This window comes from Bos indicus x Bos taurus, chromosome 21 (assembly GCF_003369695.1).
Source record: "Bos indicus x Bos taurus breed Angus x Brahman F1 hybrid chromosome 21, Bos_hybrid_MaternalHap_v2.0, whole genome shotgun sequence".
Classification (NCBI taxonomy): domain Eukaryota; kingdom Metazoa; phylum Chordata; class Mammalia; order Artiodactyla; family Bovidae; genus Bos; species Bos indicus x Bos taurus.
In genome coordinates, this window is record NC_040096.1 from 43468227 (window position 1) to 43482680 (window position 14454).

Consider the following 14454-nt stretch of genomic DNA (forward strand, 5'->3'; position numbering starts at 1 on the left):
CCCGGAGTTCACCCAAACTCATGTGCATTGAGTCGGTGATGCCATCCAGCCATCTCATCCTCTGTCGTCCCCTTCTCCTCCTGCCCCCAACCCCTCCTAGCATCAGAGTCTTTTCCAATGAGTCAACTCTTCGCGTGAGGTGGCCAAAGTATTGGAGTTTCAGCCTCAGCATCAGTCCTTCCAATGAACACCCAGGACTGGTCTCCTTTAGAATGGACTGGTTGGATCTCCTTGCAGTCCAAGGGATTCTCAAGAGTCTTCTCTAGCACCACAGTTCAAAAGCATCAATTCTTCGGCGCTCAGCTTTCTTATCTACTTGCAAATAATAGTGGAGGACAGAAAAGGATAAACAGTAAACTGCATATACTTTTTAATTCACTTGACAAATCTTTATGAGTGTCTACTGCTTGCAAGACAAAGGCTAACAACAAAACAGATGATGCCCCTGTTTTCTAAGCTTAATTTAATTGTAGTCTCCTGGTTTTGCTGTGCTCAAAATTCCTAGAAATGCTAGAGATGTTAGTTTCTCAGATATTACACTTGAGATGGTTTTTATTAGCTGTGTATATGTGTGTAGGAGGGTGGTGGTGGCCCAGAATCTGTATCTTATCAAACATTCTAGTGAGGGTGGTGCATATGTTTGGGAAACACACATTGAGACTCATTGGGCTGGAGGAAGATTGAACATTATTGCTGTGCTGGAAAAAGAGTGTGATAGGAGGACAGAGCAGAGGTGGCTAACAAGCAGGGTGGGATGGAGAGGCAGTGGGGAGCTGAACACAAAAGGGTTTTCCAGAGCAGCTCGGTTAAATGATGGATGGGAATGGCATGACTAGGAGGGAAGGACGTGGGGGGCAGAAGCTTAGGGAGGGAGGAGTAGCAGACTGCTACAGACACAGGGACAGCAGGGTAAAGGCAAACAGCTCATGCCCGTACTCTGTTTGACATCTCTTCTCGCACTTAATGTTGTACCAGGGTTCAACAAGCATGTGTGGAGTGGATTCCGCTTATCCCTGAAGATAAGATTTGTTTCCACCCTGAAGAAGCTTGTGGTTGGGGACATACGTAAATCGTGTGGTTTAAATGATTCAAATTTGTGAAATGCTTACTGGTTATAAAAATACATGTAACAAATATGAACTGTGCAATTTATAAATTAGATCCCTTTGATTTCACCTCCCAGTTTAAAGCACTAAAACCTTAGCCTTACTATTGAAGCTGCTTGGATTTCCCCAGCTCACAAACCTTACTGAGAGATCCTGATTTTTTTTATTTGTTGTTCCCTCTTCTTGACTTTAACTCTAAATAAATAATTTGGGGCCAGTTCTTTATTAACAACACATCCTCAATGAATCATAGTTTGTTGCTTTTCTTTGTTTCTGCTTTTAAATGTGATTCTTCTGATACTTAACTGCCAAGGTTTCCTTTTTTTTTTTAATGGACCTGTGTTCACTAAATTAATTAAAATGGGGTTCTAGCCTTGTTGATGTCAAGAGAAACAGATGAAATTTTGCTTTTTCATATTTCTGAGAAATATTCAAAGCTGTCATGGTTTAATGTTAGTAAGAAAACTTTAGAGTGATTAGAATGCTAAAAAAACATAAAAATTAGTGGACTGAAAAACATCTAAGTCCCAGTGGTACTATATTTTGGTGGAAGATTGGGGACAACTAAAACAATTGAAGAGTGAGCAGAAGTAAAGAAAACGAGAAGGATAATTAGTCAAATTGGTTATACATACTTTAAAATGTAAATTACATCTGTCTACCAAGATATGGATGTGGGATCTATGTGGGAAAATAATTTTTTGTTTCTTGATTAACAAGTTAAAGCCTATTAAAGGAAACCTCAAGAAGTTATATTAAAAATTCTTCTCATATATTAGAATTTTGTTGTAGTAAATATTGCTTAATAAGGTATTATGAATGGGTTGAAATCAGTTATTATTTTATAAATATAACCATTTCATGATTTTAAAGAGTAATTGAGAAGAATAAGATACTTCAAAGAAAATTATTTGGAATTATGTTTGTGCTATTTTTCTTAAGGGTCATGGAGGGAGGTAGATTTAATATTTACATTAAAAGTATTTTCATTAGATTTCATATCTGAAGGGAATAAGAGTATGAGTTTCTAAATACTACATTCCCACAGTTAAATTGGTAACTGGCCATTGTGGGATCCTCAATAAATATTTGAAATGAATAAATTGAATAAACCATGCCACTTCTTAAAGATACTGTGTCTATAAGGCAATGTCATTCTTGTCTGTGATGTTAATTACTTTCAGATAGAATGACTTTATCAACTAGAAAAGTTAGGCATACTCATGTGTACATGAAATACCATGTCAGAAGAGCCATCTTTGTCTGCGTTCATAACTAAGTCTGGAAGATGGTTAGCCATCATCTTCCGTGTATTCTTCTCTTACGACGATTGTCTCCTTGTAAATCTCCTTCAGCCTCATTCCAAACAATCATAGTCCTGCTGGAAATATCCCATGGGATTTTTCTTCAGGTCTTTGTATCCTGAAAAAAGTACCATGACAAGAAGCAGGGGCCAGGGTCTCTAGCCTCCGTTGCTCAAATCCTTTGCTGGCCGTGGTAATAGAAAAGTCACTGTGGCATAAGCCCAAGTTACGCTTTGTGTAACTGCATTGATTGGGCCAGATCACCTTTTGGGTACTTCCCATTTAAGATCCTGTGAATCTAAACAAAAGGATGTAACTTAATAATTTTTCTGGCGAATAATGAAAGTGTGGCAAGCACAGAAATGGCCAAGTCATGGAATTGATATTTAGGGGAATCTTGGCTCAACAAATATAAAATATTACTTGACAGTTTCAGTTTGGTTGCTCTGTCATGTCAGAATCTTTGCAACCCCATGTGTTGCAGCATGCCAGGCTTCCCTTTCCATCACGAACTCCCAGAGCTTGCTCAAACTCATGTCCATTGAGTTGGTGATGCCATCCAACCATCTCATCCTCTGTTGTCCCCTTTTACTTCTGCCTTCAACCTTTACCAGCATCAGGATCTTTTCTCAGAAATCAGTTTTTTGCATAAGGTAGCCACAGTATTGGAGTTTCAGCTTCAGCATCAGTCCTTTCAATAAATAGTCAGGACTGATTTTCTTTAGGATTGACTGTTTTGATCTCCTTGCTGCCCAAGAGACTCAAGAGTCTTCTCCAACACCACAGTTCAAAAGCATCAGTTCTTTGGCGCTCAGCTTTCTTAATAGTCCAGCTCTCATATCCATACATGACCACTGGAAAAACCATAGCTTACACTAGACTGACCTTTGTTGGCAAAGTGATGTCTCTGCTTTTTAATATGCTATCTAGGTTGGTCATAGCTTTTCTTTCAAGGAGCAAGCATCTTTTAATTTCATGGCTGCAGTCACCATCTGCAGAGATTTTCGAGCCCAAGAAAATAAAGTCTCTCACTGTTTCCACTGTTACCCCATCTATTTGCCATGAAGTGATAGGACCAGATGCCATGATCTTAGTTTTCTGAATGTTGAATTTTTCACTCTCCTCTTTCACTTTCTTCAAGAGACTCTTTAGTTCCTCTTTGCTTTCTGACGTGAGGGTGGTGTCATCTGCGTATTTGAGGTTATTGGTATTTCTCCCTGTAATCTTAATTCCAGTTTGTGCTTCATCTAACCTGGCATTTCACAGGATATACTCTGTATATAAATCAAATAAGCAGGGTGACAATATACAGCCTTTATGTACTCCTTTCCTGATTTGGAACCAGTTCATTTTTCCATGTCCAGTTCTAGCTGTTGCTTACAGATCTTGGTCTGTATACAGATTTCTCAGGAAGCAGGTAAGGTGGTCTAGTATTCCCATCTCTTTAAGAATTTTCCACAGTTTGTTGTGATCCACACAGTCAAAGGCTTTGGCATAGTCAATAAAGCAGAAGTAGATGTTTTTGTGGAATTTTCTTGCTTTTATGTGATCCAACAGATGTTGGCAATTTGATCTCTGATTCCTCTGCCTTTTCTAAAACCAGCTTGAACATCAGGAAGTTCATGGTTCACATACTATTGAAGCCTGGCTTGGAGAATTTTCAGCATTAGTTTAGTAGCATGTGAGATGAGTGTAATTGTGTGGTAGTTTGAACATTCTTTGGTATTTCCTTTCTTTGAGATTGGAATGAAAATTGACCTTTTCCAGTCCTGTGGCCACTGCCGAGTTTTCCAAATTTGCTAGTATATTGAGTGCAGCACTTTCACAGCATCATCTTTTAGGATTTGAAATAGCTCAGTTGGAATTCCATCACCTCCACTAGCTTTGTTTGTAGTAATGCCTCCTAAGGGCCAACCTGACTTTGCACTCCAGGATGTCTGGCTCTAGGTGAATGATCACACCATTGTGATTATCTGGGTCATTAATACCTCTTTTTGTACCAAAAAAGTATTCTTACCACCTCTCCTTAATCTCTTCTGCTTCTGTTAGGTCCATACCATTTCTGTCCTTTACTGTGCTCATCTTTGCATGAAATGTTCCCTTGGTATTTCTGATTTTCTTGAAGAGACCTCTAGTCTTTCCCATTCTATTGTTTTCCTCTATTTCTTTGCATTGATTACTTAGGCAGGCTTTCCTATCTTTCCGTGCTATTCTTTGGAACATTGCATTCAGATGGATATATCTTGCCTTTTCTCCTTTGTCTTTAGTGCCTTTAGTGTCTCTTCTTTTCTCAGCTATTTGTAAGGCCTCCTCAGACAACCATTTTGCCTTTTTGCATTTCTTTTTCTTGGGGATGGTCTTGATCACTGCCTTCCGTACAATGTCATGAAACTCCGTCCATAGTTCTTCAAGCACTCTATCATATCTAATCCCTTGTGTCTATTTCTCACTTCCACTATATAATTGTAAGGGATTTGACTGAGGTCATATCTGAATGGTCTAGTGGTTTTCCGAACTTTCTTCAATTTAAGTCTGAATTTGGCAATAAGGAGTTTATAATCTGAGCCACAGGCAGCTCCTGGTTCCGTTTTTGCTGACTGGTGTTTGCTGTGACTAGAGTGTTCTCTTGGCAAAACTCTGTTAGCCTTTGCCCTTCTTCATTTTGTACTTTGTCCTGCTTCATTTTGTACTCCAAGGCCACACTTGCCTGTTACCCCAGGTATCTCTTGACTTCTTTCTTTTGCATTTTTGTCCTTTATGGTGAGAAGGACTTCTTTTTTTGGTGTTAGTTCTAGAAGTTCTTGTAGGTCTCATAGAACCATTCAGCTTCAGTTTCTTTGGCATTAGTGGGTTGAAGCATAGACTTGAATTAATGTGATATTGAATGGTTTGCCTTAGTAAACACATTATTTAAAAAATACCCAAGTGATTTTAGTCCATTTTGTTTATCCAATTGTAGTAGTTTTGAAATGCAGTACAGTTATGGCACAGTATCTGCATGCATGCTAAGTCTCTTTAGTCATGTCTGACTCTTTGCAACCCTGTGGACTGCAGTGCACCAGGCTTCCCTGTCCATTGGATTCTCCAGGACAGGAATACTGGAGTTGGTTGCCATGCCCTTCTCCAAGGATCTTCCCAAGCCAGGGATGAACTGGCGTGTCTTAAGTCTCCTGCCTTGGCAGCCGGGTTCTTTGCCACTAGTGCCACCTGGGAGGCCCCATGGCAGTAGTATATAATTAGCAAATTCGGGGTGTAATCGACATTCTTAGTTACAGATGGGGATATCATATGTCCAGAGGGATTATTTACCCTTGAAGAGCAAGGACCTTAGTTACTTTGTTTGCTGAAATAATATGTGAATGACTAAAAAGAATAAGCAATTATAATTTTTAAAGACAGTGTAAAAATAACAGTGGGATTTAAAACTCCTTGAGCTAAGAGTGATACATTTTATTCAGTTTCATAATCAAACAACAACCGTCTGTCTTTACCATGGCTCCCAAATAGTGTATTACATGTACTTTCGTCACTTTAATTTAGGGTATTTTCCACACTTGACAAAGAACCACTACTGTGTACTCAGTAGTTCCTATGTGTTACATTTTTTTTCTGGTATAGCAATTATAGTTGATAAAGTAATGGAAGTATGTTGACTTCATGAAATTTCTTTACTTGTCAATTGCTTCTTTAAGACTTTAACAGATCATAGGAGGAAGATTTGTTTTACCTTTTTTTTTTATATGAAGTTTTTTTCAGTTGATAGTCCTCTGAGATCTTCTTTAAAAAAGTTAATAATATCCTCTCTTATTTAGTCTCTTACAGCCTTAGAGCCATACACCATCTCAGCAGGCTTAAGCTATTCTTAGAGCAATGTAGAACTTGCCAGTGCAAGCGAAGAGGAGAAAGTGAAGGGGAAAGAGGAATAGTCTTTGAACTGCAAGATTATTTTTCCTTTTCCTTGATATAAAATAAATACATGAATGTGTAAATTAGCAAGAAGTAAATTAAGTTTTTTGTGGGCTTAAAAATCATTAGTATTTCTATTGCATCTTAAACTGCTTTTGAAATCAGTTACACTTCATGGAAGTATCACCATTCTTATTTGTAATCACATTATGCATTTCGAGTCTTTATGCCCCTTGTGCCAAAAAAAAAAAAGGTGAAAATAATTTATGACAATTGAAAGGGGGAAATATAATTGTCTTATGCTTTTTATGTTTGGCCTAGTAAATTTAGAAAAAGAAGTTTGAACTAATGACAGATTTTCCTTGTATTACTCAGTTTTCTTCGGTTTTAATCCCTATATTTAGAAATAGAGCCTCGGTGTCAGTAAGTAGCATTCTTCACATCCACTCTTTATAGAGCATTTCTTCCTTCCTGAAATTCTTACAGCATCTCTGACAAGTGGAAGCTCGTGTTATAAGAAACCTTAAGAAATTCATCCAGTGCAGCCTTTCACCTTGAGAAAGGCTAGCTAAAGCCTTCTCCACATGTGGGTATTTATTCTACTCTTAAAGATGTACAGAGAAGTTAAAACCATACCAGGGTCAATCTGTGCTCACTTCTCAGATAAGCTTTATTGTCTGGCCCAAAGCTCGCCTATTTGAGTTTCCTTGTTTTCCTCTTTACTGCTCACTGACTCTTGGATCAAGTCTCCATGCTAGATGCCATGGGAGTTTAGAGTGCAAAGATATTTTTTCCCTGAAGGAAAAATTAGGTTTTCTCTCTCTCTTGTGTAATGATGTTTTATGTGCTGAAGACTAATTAGGTCATCCGTTTGTAATTAGGCCACTTTGTCTTCTAGACTAAATAATCCAAATATTAGCTTTATTATAGGCCCATTGATAATCTTTTAAACGTTTGGCTTATATAGTTTCTTTTGACCCTCTCCAAGTTTTCCAGCAAGGTCTTGAATTGAGCCACCAGTTGTACCCAGCCATATGTTCATCTGACTTCTAAGTGGTCAACCTATTATTTCCCAAAATTTAAACAGCTATTTATGAACTCTCTCAGGTGGTGCCGTGGTAAAGAATCCGCCTGCCAGTGCAGGAGACATAGAGATGTGGGTTTGATCCCTGGGTTGGGAAGATCCCCTGGAGAAGGAAATGGCAACCCACTCCAGTATTCTTGCCTGGAGAATCCCATGGACAGAGGAACCTGGCGGGCTACAGTCCATGCCTGGCAAAGAGTCAGACATGACTGAAGTGACTTAGCATGTATGCACTCCAAAAAAAAAGCCCATGAAATTATACCTGTTATTAGTTTTACATGTATTAATGTGAGTTATAGATTTAGGAGTTTGTATATCTGTCTCTAACACTAGATACAACATTTTTAGAGAACAATTCCTATAAATTTGCAGTTCCTTTTCGTTACCTGATGCTTATAATAAAAATGATAAAATATACTGAACTCACCATAGCCCTGGTGCATGTACATACATACACATGTGTACAAATGTAAATTATTCTGTCATTATTTGTTAAATACCTATTATGGATTTGAATAAGCTAAAAATCTCCTGCCTAGTTGATAAAGCAAGGTGTCAAAAAAGTCACAGTAAACTGTTATCTGTAATTAGAGGAGTAGACTGGGAATATAATGTTTGAGCTGTGACTTGCAGGATCAATTTCACAGAGTGGGAAGAGTCATGCTGGGAGCTGGCTCCTTAGGAAATTGTGGTTGGTTGTAAGAGTGGGATCCATGTTCTGGGGCACAGAGCTGAATAGGTTGACTGAGAAGAACTGGCCTAAGGAGCTAAAACCACAGGGAAGAAAGCCGTTAAAGAATCTCAAGTGGTTTGTATCTTAGATTGAACTGTAAATGATACAGCAATTGGATCAGAGGCTGGTGAGAAAAGAAATCTGAGAAACTGATAAAGTTGATTTAGACCTTGGATAAGGCAGTGGGAGTGGGAATGAATAGGAGGTATACATTCTAAATGCTCAGTGACCATTTTGATAGGGGCAATAAAAAAAAGGCTGCTCCAGTTTGCCTCTTATCTTTTGAGCTTGGGCTCCTGAGGCCCCAAGAGGTAAGTTTAGGGCAATGAAGGGTGTGAGGTGGCGAGATGGGAAATGACTTTGATTTTTGAATTTCCTGTGGACCTGTGGGAAGCGACTAGAAGTTTTGGAGTAGAACTCAGGAGAGATGTTAGAGATGGATGGAGTATGGTGGTTGAAGTCATCAAGAGGCCATGTGAAATAGGAAGATGAGGGCATAGATGGAGCCCTCAAGGAAGAATGGTGAGAGGAGGGAAAAACCAGGCAGCAAGCAATTCAAGCAACCCAAGTATGGCAAGCAGAGCCTTAGCAGACTAGGAAACATAGTCATGAAGCAAAGGAGAGTTGAGCATGAATGTCTCATTGCCACAGAAGACTGAAAAGTGATGAGTGAGATGATTGGAAAACTGAGGGCAGTTTCACTGAAGTGTCAGTGTCCAAAGCCAGATGCCAGTGGCTTTAGGAGCAGACGAGGGCATGGGAGTAGCTGGCATTTGCTGGTAACTACTTTGCTGGAGGTATTTTATTAGGTATTTCTTGATTTAAAAAAAAATTTTTTTTTTTTGCTTCATTCTCATGAAGCAAACCCAGTGAAGGAGATGTTTTGTGGATGAGAAATTGTCTCAAAGAAATATTGCCCAAATTGTACAACAAATAAGTTAAAGAGCCAAAATTCAATCTCTAGTTCATCATTAGTCTTAAATTAGTGCTATGAATATAATAAGATACATAGGATTGATCATTATTTTCTCAATAATGAAATAAGATATGATGCCAAAAGGATCAGTATTCATGTATGTTTTATGAAACAAGGTTAATAACCTTTGTATTCTATTTATTATCATCAGATCAGAACAGTCACTCAGTCGTGTCCGACTCTTTGTGATCCCATGAATCGCAGCACACCAGGCCTCCCTGTCTATCACCAACTCCCAGAGTTCACTCAGACTCACGTCCATCGAGTCAGTGATGCCATCCGGCCATCTCATCCTCTGTTGTCCCCTTCTTCTCCTGCCCCCAATCCCTCCCAGCATCAGAGTCTTTTCCAATGAGTCAACTCTTCGCATGAGGTGGCCAAAGTACTGGAGTTGCAGCTTTAGCATCATTCCTTCCAAAGAAATCCCACGTCTGATCTCCTTCACAATGGACTGGTTGGATCTCCTTGCAGTCCAAGGGACTCTCAAGAGTCTTCTCCAACACCACAGTTCAGAAGCATCAATTCTTCGGTGCTCAGCCTTCTTCACAGTCCAACTCTCACATCCATACATGACCACAGGAAAAACCATAGCCTTGACTAGCCGGACCTTTGTTGGCAGAGTAATGTCTCTGCTTTTGAACATGCTACCTAGGTTGATCATAACTTTCCTTCCAAGGAGTAAGCGTCTTTTAATTTCACGGCTGCAGTCACCATCTGTATTGACTTTGGAACCCAGAAAAATAAAGTCTGACACTGTTTCCACTGTTTCCCCATCTGTTTCCCATGAAGTGGTGGGACCGGATGCCATGATCTTCGTTTTCTGAATGTTGAGTTTAAGCCCACTTTTTCACTCTCCACTTTCACTTTCATCAAGAGGCTTTTGAGTTCTCTTCACTTCTGCCATAAGTGTGGTGTCATCTGCATATCTGAGGTTATTGATATTTCTCCCGGCAGTCTTGATTCCAGCTTGTGTTTCTTCCAGTCCAGCGTTTCTCATGATGTACTCTGCATATAAGTTAAATAAACAGGGGACAATATACAGCCTTGACGAACTCCTTTTCCTATTTGAAACCAGTCTGTTGTCCCATGTCCAGTTCTAACTGTTGCTTCCTGACCTGCATACAAATTTCTCAAGAGGCAGATCAGGTGGTCTGGTATTCCCATCTCTTTCAGAATTTCTCACCATTTCTTGTGATCCACACAGTCAAAGCCTTTGGCATAGTCAATAAAGCAGAAATAGATGTTTTTCTGGAACTCTCTTGCTTTTTCCATGATCCAGCGGATGTTGGCAATTTGATCTCTGGTTCCTCTGCCTTTTCTAAAACCAGCTTGAACATCAGGAAGTTCACGGTTCACATATTGCTGAAGCCTGGCTTGGAGAATTTTGAGCATTACTTTACTAGCATGTGAGATGAGTGCAATTGTGCTATAGTTTGAGCATTCTTTGGCATTGCCTTTCTTTAGGATTGGAATGAAAACTGCCCTTTTCCAGTCCTGTGGCCACTGCTGAGTTTTCCAAATTTGCTGGCATATTGAGTGCAGCACTTTCACAGCATCATCTTTCAGGATTTGGAATAGCTCAACTGGAATTCCATCACCTCCACTAGCTTTGTTCGTAGTGATGCTTTCTAAGGCCCACTTGACTTCACATTCTAGGATGTCTGGCTCTAGGTCAGTGATCACGCCATCGTGATTATCTGGGTCATGAAGACCTTTTTTGTACAGTTCTTCTGTGTATTTTTGCCATCTCTTCTTAATATCTTCTGCTTCTGTTAGGTCTATACCATTTCTGTCCTTTATCGAGACTATCTTTGCATGAAATGTTCCTTTGGTATCTCTGATTTTCTTGAAGAGATCCCTAGTCTTTCCCATTCTGTTGTTTTCCTAAAACCCCTAATTCCCGTGTTACTCAGATCATCATCAGGCAACTGTGTGGTAACCTAGTGACATAGAATCAAATATGTGTATATAATGAAGTATATCATAGGCATCGCTTCCCTGGTAGCTCAGTGGTAGAGAATTTGCCTGACAAGCAGGAGACAAAGGTTTGATCCTTGGGTCAGGAAGATCCCCTGGAGGAGGCAATCACTCTAGTATTCATGCCTGGAAAATCCCGTGGACAGAGGAGACTAGTGGGGTACAGTCTATGGAGTCATAAAGGAGTCGGACAGGACTTAGTGACTAAACACACATGCACATGTGGGCATTAGGATTAAGACTGTTGTGATGAAGACAAGCATATACACACACTACATAAACACATAAAGGTGCTCTATCTTAAAGCAAATTTCATAGCAATGAAATGGTTTTAGGTACTATATAAAACAACTGGTAAAATGTTTTACATGGGATAGATTTGTGAAGTCTTTCCTCTCTGAATGTGTTACCAAGGCCTCAGGTAACTAAACTATGATTGCTATCTAAGGAATATCTAGGTGTCAGTAATTAACTATAAAATGCTATGCTATGCTATGCTAAGTCACTTCAGTCGTGTCCGACTCTGTGTGACCCCATAGACGGCAGCCTACCAGGCTCCCCCGTCCCTGGGATTCTCCAGGCAAGAACACTGGAGTGGGTTGCCATTTCCTTCTCGGATGCATGAAAGCGAAAAGTGAAAGTGAAGTCACTCGGTCGTGTCCGACTCTTAGCGACCCCATGGATCACAGCCCACCAGGCTCCTCCATCCATGGGATTTTCCAGGCAAAAGTACTGGAGTGGGGTGCCATTGCCTTCTCCGAACTATAAAAGAATTAATGGTAAATAGTAAAATAGCATTATCTCCATAATAGTAAATGATATAAAATATTACAGATGTCTGTGGTTTGTAGAGAAGGCAACAAGGGCCAAGCATTTTCTATGCAAATAATGAGGAGTGTAACTAAAAGAGAATTTTCCAAGAACATAGTTCTTGTCCTCATGTGACTCTCTCCCAGAGGTTTCCAAGTTTTGAAGCTGCTCCTTGGTGACATAATATGGCATTCAAGGGAAGAAAAATCCTAGAATTTCTGGTTTGGGGAATCTAGCCAATTTTGAGAAGTTCATTGAAGTAGGACTTCAAAAATAGTTGGGAACAAGTAGGATGGCATTACAGATCATTATAATAATAGAAAAAGTTTTAAGTAGAAAAATTAAAAAAGGAAGTTGTTTCTGAGAGCTGCGAACACAGCTAGTAGAGGTGATGGAATTCCAGTTGAGCTATTTCAAATCCTAAAAGATGATGCTGTGAAAGTGCTGCACTCAATATGCCAGCAAATTTGGAAAACTCAGCAGTGCCACAGAACTGGAAAAGGTCAGTTTTCATTCCAATCTCAAAGAAAAGCAATGCCAAAGAGTGTTCAAACTACCGCACAATTGCACTCATCTCACACGCTAGCAAAGTAATGCTCAAAATTCTCTAAGCCAGGCTTCAATAAGTACATGAACTGTGAACTTCCAGATGTTCAAGCTGGATTTAGAAAAGGCAGAGAAACCAGAGATCAAATTGCCAACATCCATTGGATCATCAAACAAAGAGAGTTGGAGAAAACATCTGCTTTATTGACTATGCCAAAGCCTTTGACTGTGTGGATCACAACAAACTGTGGAAAATTCTGAAAGACATGGGAATACCAGAACACCTGACCTAGTGGAGGTGATAGAATTCCAGTTGAGCTATTCCAAATCCTGAAAGATGATGCTGTGAAAGTGCTGCACTCAATATGCCAGCAAATTTGGAAAACTCAGCAGTGGCCACAGGACTGGAAAAGGGCAGTTTTCATTCCAATCCTAAAGAAAGGCAATGCCAAAGAATGCTCAAACTACAGCACAATTGCATTCATCTCACACGCTAGTAAAGTAATGCTCAAAATTCTCCAAGCCAGGCTTCAGCAATATGTGAACCGTGAACTTCCTGATGTTCAAGCTGGTTTTAGAAAAGGCAGAGGAACCAGAGATCAAATTGCCAACATCCGCTGGATCATGGAAAAAGCAAGAGAGTTCCAGAAAAACATCTATTTCTGCTTTACTGACTATGCCAAAGCCTTTGACTGTGTGGATCACAAGAAACTGTGGGAAATTCTGAAAGAGATGGGAATACCAGACCACCTGATCTGCCTCTTGAGAAATTTGTATGCAGGTCAGGAAGCAACAGTTAGAACTGGACATGGGACAACAGACTGGTTTCAAATAGGAAAAGGAGTTCATCAAGGCTGTATACTGTCACCCTGTTTATTTAACTTATATGCAGAGTACATCATGAGAAACGCTGGACTGGAAGAAACACAAGCTGGAATCAAGACTGCCGGGAGAAATATCAATAGCCTCAGATATGCAGATGACACCACCCTTATGGCAGAAAGTGAAGAGGAACTCAAAAGCCTCTTGATGAAAGTGAAAGTGGAGAGTGAAAAAGTGGGCTTAAACTCAACATTCAGAAAACGAAGATCATGGCATCCGGTCCCACCACTTCATGGGAAACAGATGGGGAAACAGTGGAAACAGTGTCAGACTTTATTTTTCTGGGTTCCAAAGTCACTACAGTTGGTGACTGCAGCCGTGAAATTAAAAGACGCTTACTCCTTGGAAGGAAAGTTATGACCCACCTAGATAGCATGTTCAAAAGCAGAGACATTACTCTGCCAACAAAGGTCTGGCTAGTCAAGGCTATGGTTTTTCCTGTGGTCATGTATGGATGTGAGAGTTGGACTGTGAAGAAGGCTGAGCACCGAAGAATTGATGCTTCTGAACTGTGGTGTTGAAGAAGACTCTTGAGAGTCCCTTGGACTGCAAGGAGATCCAACCAGTCCTTTCTGAAGGAGATCAGCCGTGGGATGTCTTTGGAAGGAATGATGCTAAAGCTGAAATTCCAGTATTTTGGCCACCTCATGCGAAGAGTTGACTCATCGGAAAAGACTGTGATGCTGGGAGGGATTGGGGGCAGGAGAAGAAGGGGACGACAGAGGATGAGATGGCCGGATGGCATCACTGACTCCATGGACATGAGTCTGAGTGAACTCTGGGAGTTGGTGATGGACAGGGAGGCCTGGCGTGCTGCGATTCATGGGGTTGCAAAGAGTCGGACACGACTGAGTGACTGATCTGATCTGATCTGACCTGCCTCGAGAAATCTGTATGCAGATCAAGAAGAAAGAGTTAGAACTGGACATGGGAAAACAGACTGGTTCCAAATAGGGAAAGGACTACATTAAGGCTGTATATTGTCACCCTGCTTATTTACCTTATATGCAGAGTACATCATGAGAAATGCTGGGCTGGATGAAGCACAAGCTGCAGTCAAGATTGCCCGGAGAAATATCAGTAACCTCAGATATGTAGATGACACCACCCTTATGGAAGAAAGTGAGGAA

At 40.2% G+C, this 14454-nt stretch overlaps 1 protein-coding gene across 9 annotated transcripts in view; it reads left to right on the forward strand.

Annotated features, from left to right (window-relative positions):
- The window catches only part of NPAS3 (neuronal PAS domain protein 3), a 957467-nt gene that overhangs the window by 195615 nt on the left and 747398 nt on the right, over positions 1 to 14454 (forward strand). The window lies entirely within an intron of this gene.